This window comes from Hetaerina americana, unplaced genomic scaffold, assembly GCF_022747635.1.
Source record: "Hetaerina americana unplaced genomic scaffold, ioHetAmer1.1.p SCAF_63, whole genome shotgun sequence".
NCBI classification, from domain to species: Eukaryota; Metazoa; Arthropoda; class Insecta; order Odonata; family Calopterygidae; genus Hetaerina; species Hetaerina americana.
Window position 1 is genome coordinate 2336211 of NW_027287239.1, and position 10741 is coordinate 2346951.

A 10741-nucleotide genomic window follows, 5' to 3' on the forward strand; every position below is an offset into this window, starting at 1 on the left:
AAAATATATGAGGTTTGGCTCGATTTGTGCCAATATTGTTCTTCCGTAGTGGAAAAGGAGGGAAACGTTGAATCACTGAACCCAGAAATTCTCATCAATGGGAAGGGGTATTGATAATTATTCGTGAAAAATGTTCTCTTTTGGTCATCCAGTAGTAAGCTTTATTGTTACGTAATGCTTAGCCTAATATAAAATAAACATGATGACCCCATTAAAATTCTTTCCCTGCATACGCAATGCATAATGTAGTCAACATTATAAATCTTTACTTCTAAACACATTCAGATCAAAACCTTTATTAAAAGAAATTACCTTCTATTTCATTAAAACACCGAAAAATGGAAATGAAATCAAATCAATACTTTGTGTACATTTCTTAAAGTCAATCCGAAGACAAGGAAATACACCGAGAAAGCCTTCTTACTGTTAGTCTTAATTCTACTGCACTGTATTATGGTTAATTGTCATCAAACTCAGATTATGGTGGGAACCTAATTGGAAAAAAGGGGTGATTTTATTATTATTAGTATGCATATAACAGTAAAACTAATGAATATATAAATAAAGCATATTATGCCTCTCTCTAATTTATCGAGTATTTTCCTTTCTCATTCCGGAAACAAATATACTACGAAAGTCAGATAATTATCAAATACATTTTCGGAAATAATAATTCCATTACGTTTGTGGATGCGCCTGTAACTGATGAGTTTCATGAGTGTCACGGGTGTTGATTTAATCACTGAACCACACTCTACTTAAAGTAGTCCAAGTTATTTTATCACACCAATTGGAGTTTTAATGTTTATAAATTAGTCATTTCTAAAAGTTGCACTTCCAGAGAGAGAGAGAGTTGAGTCAGATAATCTGTTGAATCCCATAAAATTAGAATTGTAGTATTCTGTGGAAACGCAGTCTTAAAGGTTACTTGCATTTCATTATACATTTTGTTTTAACTCATACATTTGAGATAAATATTGAAATCGATAGTTACATATCCTAATTTTGGTGCTGTTATTTCTCAGAAATATCTTCAACGCATTGTGATAGTTTTGTACTTAGAAGTAGATTATTATTATTAGGTAATCTACCGGTTAAGGTAGGTTTTTGGATGGAAACAGCTACCAAATAAATATTTTGTGATTCCTAAAAAAACACATAATCCAGCATCCTACTCTACAAAAGGTCCCTCTTCACCTCTGAGTACTTTCTTCCTGCATTCAGCCCGTCCAACATCCCTATCCTGCTCCTTCCCTTTCCTCGTTTACCTAAGATTCTCCCCTCTATTACAGTCTTCAACCCCACTCCCACTGCCGGTCATACCCCCTTCAACAAACCCCTCTCTTCGCCCACGATACCAAGTACTTCCTCATTTGTTTTCTTCTCTGTCCATTTCACCTTCTCCATTCTTCTCCACACCCACATTTCAAAAGCCTCCAGTGTACGTCTATCCTCCTGCTTCAATGACCACGTTTCCGCGCCGTACATAGCTACGCTCCATATCAAAGTTTTGACGAGTCTTTCCTTGATATCCTTACTCAACGTCCCTGTCATCAACTCCCTCCCCCTTGTGAAAGCCTCTTTGCCTAGCGCAATTCTTCTCCTTACGCCTCCTTTCCTTCCAATCTATTCCTATTTTCTGCAATATACTCATTAGTTTTTCCCAATTCACTCTATCAAACGCTTTTTCGAAATCTACGAAACAGGCAAATACCTCCTGGTTGTATTCTGTATTCTTCTCGATTAATTATCTCATTACTACGATGGCATCACGCGTACCTCACCCCTTCCTAAACGCAAACTGATCATCCCCTAATTAATCATTTGCCCTACTCTCTATCCTTTTGTTAATGATCCTAAACTTTAAGTGCGTGGGATGCCAAACTTATTGTCCTGTAGACTTCACATGATGTAGCCTTTACCTTTTTCGGAATAGGAACTAAAACAGATCTCACAAAGTCTTCCGGCCAGATTCCTTCCTCATACCTGTATATACTACGAATCAGCCAATATAGCCTCTTCCCCCCACATTTTCCTCAACATTTTAGTAGTTCCGCAGGAATTTTATCCACCCGCACGGCTTTATTTAATTTCATCTCCCTTAATGCCCTTTCTATCTCATCGTCGAGTTTGCCTGGACCTAAGCTATCCTTCTCTACGACATGTTCCTTTTCTATGTTTAACGCTGTTGGTCTAAGTTCTTTGCTATACAGTTCTTCTATATATTCCTTCCATCTCTCTTGGATCTTTCATGTGTCAACTATTACCTTACCCGCCTTATCTCTAACTGTTAGCGTAGATCTCCCTTTTTTACTTCCCGATAAAGATTTAACTTTTCTGTATAGCGCACCAATTTCACCCTTCCTCTGCAAACTTTCCATATCCTCGCACTGCGTCTTCCACCATGCTTCTTTTGCTCTATTTGTCACCCGCCTCAATTTATTGTTTAACTGTTTGTACTTCATTTTGTCTAACTCTGTGTTTCCACTCTTCCATTTTCTCCATCTTTGTATTCATGTCATCCGTGATCCATGGTTTCCTAGTCCTTTTCGCGTTAACAGTTCCAATAGTGACTTTTGCGGCTTTCTATAAACCTTTCTTGATCCTTTCCCATTTTTCTTCGATAGTACTTAGCCCTTTACTATCCTCCATAATTTCCTCTAGAGCCTGTTGGTACTCCTTCCTTTTCAAACCATTTAATACTTCTACGTTCCATTTTCTAACCCGCCGTCCCTGCCTTATCTTTTTGAAACGGACGCTACATTTTATAACAACTAAATTGTGGTCAGAGTCCGCATCCGCTCCCGGGAAGCTGTGCGAATTTATCAAACTCTTCCTAAACCTGTGTCTAACCAGAATATAATCCAGCTGACATCTTTCTGAGTCACCTGGCATTTTCCATGTACATGCGTCTTTTGTGGTGATGGTGATTTGAAGTGTTGGTGATGAACCCCTGCCTCCTGCAGAACTCATCTCCTTTCTCCCCTCAGTCATTCCTTGCGCCTAAACCGTAGTCTCCCACCTTATCACTATCTCTTCCTTCGCCTACCGACGCATTCCAATGCCCTATCACTATCAAATGCTTCCCTTCTGGAACACATGCGATTATATCCTCTAACTGGTCGCATATCCTATCGGCCTCTTCCTCCGTATGATTGCTCGGTGGCATGTATATCTGAATAAAAACCAAGTTCGTCGGTTCTGCTTTTATCCGTACTTGTAATATTCTATCCGTTAACTGTTCTATGTTGACGACGGATCTTCCTACCTCTTCATTTGTTACTATGTCAACCCCTCGTTGGCTCTCGTCCCCGCCACTGTATATTATTCTATACTGATCACTCCAGTAATCCCCGCTATTCTTCCATCTCACCTCGCATAGACCTAAAATATCTATTTTCCCCTTTCCATCTCTCGCTTAATATTCTCCAGTCTCCCTGTCCTCATTATTGTCCTAACATTTCACGTTCCTATTCTACCTAATTTGGTATTCTTCTCCTGCGTCTTCTGTCCTACTGCTGCTGGTTTTACCTTGCAAGGGTTTCGTGGGATGACGACCGCGAAAGCCTTGCCTCCCCCGCTGCCGGGTGCGACACACGGCCGATTTGGCCGAGCCCCGTAGTTACCAGGACTCAAAATCTGTGTATTTTTCATCATTTAAATCTTGGGAATGATAATTGAGGTGCTTTCCCGTTGCCTTCCTCAATAGTGTTTTAACGTGACACCATCACTTACTGGCCGCCCCACTGGGGTCAGACGCCATTGCAGCCGCCTCACTGAGGAACAGACGCTGCGTGGACTACCTTTCGTCTGGCTCCTAACCTGCGACCTATGTGCATGGGTGACCCTACCAGGAGCAATTTTTATTACTCCCGCCAGCACAGCTCTAGGGGTCATCGGAACGCACAAGCCCCTCCACCACGTCAAGGATGTAGTCCGGGGAGGGATAAAAGTACGAGGGTCATCCGGAAAGTAGTACCCGTTCGTGCCGCATGAAGTGCTGACGACGCGAGTAGCCGCTGGACGAGGTCAGATAGCTTCAGTGGCTTGTCTGCCTTCTCTGAGCCAAGTTGCGTGACGCTAGCATTGCCTGTGTTGTTTCTGTGATTGTTTACAATGTTTAAAAAAATTGAGAACGCCGCCAGTTGTGAAGTGAGGGCAGTGATTAAATTCCTCAATGCAAGAAACGTTCGCCCATGTGATATTCATCGCCAATTAAAGGAGGTGTATGGAGACAATGTAATGGACGAGTCGTCTGTTCGGTGGTGGTGTCGCAACTTCAACATGGGGAGGGGGAACACACACGACGATGAGCGTTCGGAGAGACCGTCTGTCATTACAGACCAACTGGTGAGCTCAGTTGACGAATTCGTGAGGAACGATCGGCGCGTCACAATTGATGACATCTGTGAGCATTTTCCCAATGTTTCTCGAACAATTGTTCATGAAATTGTTAAACACCATCTGCATTATGCAAAAATTTGTGCAAGATGGGTCCCTCGCGTATCTCAATGAGCTGGCGGCGAAGGACTATGCAGCAGGAATACAGAAACTTGTCACACGTTATGACAAATGCCTTAATTTGCTTGGAGATTATGTTGAGAAGTAGTTTAAAGTATCCTCTTTCAAATAAAATTTTTTATGTTTGTTAATATTTACTTTTGTGTCTTTATTTCACGAACGGGTACTACTTTCCGGATGACCCTCGTAGATATCATTGATTATTAGTAAATAGAGGAGATAACATTAACATTCAAGATATGAGAATGATTAGAATATTTATAGGATAGGCTGAGAGTTTTGGAATGTTTTTTTAATTTTGTACTCTCCATTCTAGTTGGTATCGTTTTCGTATTCAACATTTTTTTCAAAACAACGATAGACGATCCCCGAATATGTTTGGATAATTTTCCGAAAATCGGTTTTGTCCGTGTGTGACACACGGACACAGATTTACGAGCACATTTCCTTGACCTTGTCTTGCGTCTTAAAAATTTTGCGCTAAGTTTACGCGGAAGTTACGTTTAGGATGCATGTTTATAATAGCTGCTTGAGAATCTCATCTCTTGTACCTTTCTGCGGATAATGTAAAAAATAATTGCTTAAATTATTCTGAGAGGCTTCATGTAGGGCATTTTTCGGTGTTCTTTGTTTTGGGATTCATCCGCGTTGATTGGTGTATCACCCAGAGTTCGAGCTTCCCTTTTTATCGATTCCTCAGGATGTGAGCGGTCCATATTCAATGTTCCTTGCAAGGAAAAATAGAGGTTTGATGAATACGATTATGAAAATGACATCGGTAAAGACACTGTAAACAGCATTTGTTCAATCCATCTTTTGCTCGCCTGATAAATTATAAAAAAAAAATGTTTCTTGAATAAAACATGAAATATACCCCAATCAGCTCAGTGGCGGTATATTCCAGCATAATTGGATATCCGATGGGGATTGTAAGTGAAACCAACGAGTAGTCGGCCCGTTATTGGAGAATGATTTTATACAACAGGGAGTAGCAGGGGAAATTTAAACGGATTATCCGCCTGAGACATTTCTGTTTTTGCGTTTCTGTTTATTCGATGAAGTCCATGCCACTGACTCCGAGTCACAAAATACAAACGTAATTACAGCCAATATTAAACAATTATTTTTACTCTTCTGTTTTCCGTATAACCTGGTTCTCGCAAAAAATATGATTTTTCAAATAAATAACTGCATCAAGAATGTTAGTTCAAAATTCTAAAAAATAAAATGAATTTTCCAACAAGACGCTGACTTTGTTGGGTAACGGTTGAGATTTACATTTCTGCTTCAAAAAGAGGCAATTTAGGAATAAAAATAGCATTGGAATAAAGAAAATTTCAGTTAAATATATGATATTTGGACTTTTAATACCTTACGCAAATGTTAAATTCGAAGATAAGTGATCTGCTATAAAAAAATATTCGACCGCGACAGGACTCGAACCTGCAATCTTCGGATCCGAAGTCCGACGCCTTATCCATTAGGCCACGCGGTCTTAAGGGTAGGAAGGTCAAACGGGATGGAATAATTTAAATGTGCTCCGCTTTATTTGACTGATCTATCTTGACTTGCCAAAAGTTAAGCATTACGCAATCACGATCTTTAGAGGAACCAGCTCACGGCCCTGGGGAAACTGAATGGGAAGGCAACTAAAGGAATTATAAGAATGGGAAATAGTAGAAGTTGGTAATGTACAGGCAATTTAAAATCGGGTGACATACCGCAATGCGATTGGTTCTGGTTTATCTTGGTAACATCTTCATCTGGGATAACCTAATGTCAAGTCATTCAAACGCCATTACTCATTTAAGGAAGCTAATGCAAAATAATCCAGCAATTGTCAGAAAAGAATAAATAAAGGAGCTAATACGATCATTTCACAAACAGAGAGGTACCAATCTCAGGACAACGGAAGAAAAGTATCAATATTTTAAATGTTTTATGACCAATATCTAATGCTATATCACAGCTATAGAGAATATGAGGGATCAATATTTTGCTCTACTCTTTAATCTTCCACAGAAACCGCTTCCCCGACACTTTTTATCAACGTGTGCATTATAGTACTACTTCATCTTACGAGTATTTCGCCAATACATTTTTCATAAATTAATGAGCAATATTTACCGTGTTATATTGACGAATAATTAGGCAAACATTATTGTTAAAAACTAGTCATTTGGTTGCTTGAATAATTATTTTGCCTTTCATAGCCCCTGATTGAATCGATGGCTCACCCGTGGTATTGCAGTGATTGAAATGTGAAAAGTTTTATTTTTTTTATAAAAACATAAAAACTATTCAATAATTACTTCTTATAAGCTTTTAAGTAGGCTATATTACACTAATCCTTTGCAAAATAACCGTATTTTTAAGCCTTCTTTGTTCGTTTTGACGTTGAAATGTAAGATTTTATACGCTTATTTAAGTTAAATCGACTTTTAGCCCGCTTAGTTTTACTTGCCATATCGTCTTAAGTCTCCATGTCTTAAAGTTAGGGAGGATGAGAAGCTTAAGGCAACTGAGTAAGAAACAGAAATGGTTTGTTATTTGAAGGGAAAAAATGAAGCAAATTAAAACATGACACAGAGAGAGGAAAAAGAAGATGATGCCAAATAATTACAGAAAAATACTGTAATATTTTTGGAAGAGTAGAGGAGCTTCTGCTGCTGTCTTCGAAGTCTTAAATATCTTCTCTCTCACTCGTGTGTGAAATTCTTTTTTTCTCACTCCTTTGTTTGACAACTAATTCTCTGCATTTTTCTGTACGATGTCTCTTTCCAGAAAATAGACATCTGCACTCGCCATTGTTTGAAATATTTTTAAGTGGGAGGATTCACATGTAAAATAAATTACTTGATGAGCTCAAAGCTCAATTAAATAATATTACAACCACCATTTAAAAATAAAATTTGTAGGATATGCCATTTTCAGCCATTTCAATTGGTTATATTTTCAGAATGGTTAATCATTTCTTTTATAATAACTTTAAGGGATATTTCCTTAAGTTAAAATTACAGTTGTCTTCTCAGGTTTAGTTCCTGGAATTTTAATATAAAATAATAAATAAAAGTAGCATAAGAAGTATGTAACATATTCCAAGGCCATTCTTTTTAGTGAAAACAATAGCGTATCTATCGAACGCTTATTGGAAATCTTAAAACCCTCTTCGCATTCAAATTCTGACAAAATGTAGGAAGTATCTTGCGCCAATTAAATTCAGAAAACAATTGAGTGCATCTGTTTTGAGTAATCAAACTAATCTTATAAACATGATTGTTTCAACTGATAATTAATTCCAACGCACCAATTAGTAACGAAATAGCTGATTATTATGATAGCGGTATTCTATTCAAAATCGAACGGTGATGTGATTCTTTGAGGCAACTTGAAAAAATTAACTGAAATCACCTACGCCGTAGAAATTGAACCACGAAATATTCTATCAAGGAATTAAAATAAAACTAGCCGTAGGAACTTCTGCTACAGAATATTTATCGATCAACCACGCAAAAATGGCCGATCGAATGCCATGTGGAGCACAACATTTTTTATCGCCTGCCTATTTCTGCCAATCAGCCCACAAGATTGAAGAATGTTACATAAATGCAGCGCAAAATGCAACCATTCCACGTATTCAACTCGAAAGGGATATAAATTTGTGTCGATATTGATTACCACTAAGCAACCAAAAGGCATGAAAAACACGAGGAATTGCTAAAAAAAGTTAACTTCATTGAGTGGGTCTATTAAAACCGAGCAAAATCAATCATAGAATTAACAAATCACCCTACGGTACAACAGCAAAGTAAGTTTGGTGATGAATTTCTTCAATCACTTGGAAACACCAATAAGTCTCATGTGAAAATAATCGAATGAAAGGAAAAGGAAAAAATATACTCACCAGCCAGAAATCGGGTTTGACTACGTGAAACCTGAAACATAAATAAACGTCGAATATCTTATGAAAACTCAAAGACATTTTGGGTTTACTCTAGGAAAGGGCCATGACAGACGTTTAGCTGTTCAGTATGTAAGTCGAAATTGTGCGGCAGAAATAGAAATCTGTAATCTGCAGACAATAACAATGAACTAATTTTTTATGCATGTATCAATGTGAATATTTATGTGACCAACTAACATATATTTAAAGAAACTGCGGGAGATGTCGCAACAGTAACTTTTAACGGAGTCATCCGCTAATGTGCATTTCAATGTAACAATTTCAGATTGTAAAAATCATTCGCCTTGACTTGGCGGCATCTCCTGCAGTTTCTTTGGAATTTGTTGAAGGTATAAACAGCATAAGTGTTGGCTTTAACCTCGTAGACTGTGGCGTGTCGCGCACGGCGACGAATGCCTGTGACATTGTATGTACGGTATTTCGTCAGAACATCTTGTTCCTTTAAAAGCCCAAAAATTTCAGAGTTTAACATATATTTATGTGAACAAATCCCAAGGGCCGGATCAAGTAGTAGGACCTCAACTGAAAGCCTTTGAACTTGCATCAGTGAAAGGTGTCGAACTCTTTCTAGAAAATAGTCGGCGCCACCGGACTGGGGAATATCCTCCGTCACTTTCATGTTTGACAAGTAATGATAAAGTGTACTATCTCGGAAACTTGAGACCGATATCATTATCATTTCTTTCAAAGAAATATGCTGAATATATCATTGTAGGATCAAGTGCTTCGTGGACAATGAAAGTTGTTAAACAAATAAGAAACAAATTTGACAGAAGTACAAATAGTACAATAAAAAACTGCGTTTGGGACAGTCCCGACATTCTAAAATCCGAAGAGTAATAAATTTGACTCGGCATTCCAAAATATGCCACAGAAAAAATTGAGAAAATCGAAAAGTAACCTAATGGTGGGAAAACTGCAATCGTGTTGCAATTAAAGAATAAGTAGTAAATTGGGTTAGCATTTTTCTCTCCAAATGTAAGGAAAATTATTCAGCGGTATCATAAGTTTTGCGAAGGCAGCTTCAGGGGTTCGCGAAGGAAATACGATCGGACTCATATTCATTCCTCGGTGCTGTTGGGGTTTTGATTTTTGGGTTAAAACGCGGGAGAGACACGGAGCATTCGAAAACAATGCCACCTTGAACTTCAGGACTTTTTTGCCGAAAGCTTCGGAGATAGGGCGGTCGAGAGTGTCGCAAAGGGCTATCCAAGAGATGCCCTTGGAGTTGGTTCCCCGGTGCGCTCCCACTGGGAGGGGAAAAGGGTCTCCCAGGCTAGGAAATGAAAGGGCCGATGGCCGCTCCAGGGACCTCCCTCCCTCGTGTACCACTGCCTCCAGATTGGCGTGTCGGGGCAGCCAACATAACGGAGGAGTGAAGAGGCGTCAAGACCATATGACGACCCTCTGCCCAACGTCTCGGTGACGGAAGAGGAGAATTTTTATGGGCCCATTCCCCGAGGGGCGGGGACGAGGTTGGGAGGGCAGGAAAAGGGAAGGCCTGGTCATGGGGGATGGAAGGAAGGAGAGGTTGAGTCGGTGGCAGGTGGAGCAAGACACGTCTCTGCGGGAAGAGACGGAAGCCAAAAAAACATTCCATTTTTCCTGCACTCAACTACATACATATAATTCCCCCTGCGGTGCCCTTCCTGACCCCCACAGCGATCTCCAACGGCGAATTCCATTTCCTCTCGCGAATGAATCCGGCCATCGGCGCGAATGCTCACTCATGGGGCGAGTGCTTTGAATTGCGTTCGCGACATGATCAGTAATGATTCGGAAGTTGGCAGTATTGACGCGCGATCCGATCTTATGAACAAGTTCCATTCAATCATGATGTCTCCTCACCGTCCGTGCCGCGATTCGATGGCTCGAGTGTATGATGTGAAATAAATTCATCAAAACTAAAATAATATTCGGCCAACGTTTTTGTGCTCCACTGACGGCTGTGCAAATATTACTGAGCAGTGTTACAGGGTTATTCTATGTTAAATGATTTTGTTCATGCTCTTGCTTTAACTGCATAGCGCAAAGCCTGGGAGAAGGCTATATCTATTCGGTAGATAGTAACTAGCATTTTGAACTCATTTTTCTCAAATTTCATCGCTGATTTAACGATTAAAAAATACAAGATATCAAAATTAAGAAATTTGAAGTCCGCGTCCAAATATAGTAATGTTGAATGAATCATCTATCACCATTTTTATAAATTAAAATTGTTCAATAGTTTCCTATTACGTACTCTTAGACTTGTCT

The 10741-nt window shown here is 39.2% G+C and overlaps 1 non-coding gene across 1 annotated transcript; it reads right to left on the reverse strand.

Annotated features, from left to right (window-relative positions):
• Window positions 1–5943: 5943 nt before the first annotated feature.
• TRNAR-UCG (transfer RNA arginine (anticodon UCG)) lies at window positions 5944–6016 on the reverse strand. The gene has a single exon. It is a non-coding gene; the product is annotated as a tRNA-Arg (tRNA).
• Between the last annotated feature and the right edge of the window lie 4725 nt (window positions 6017–10741).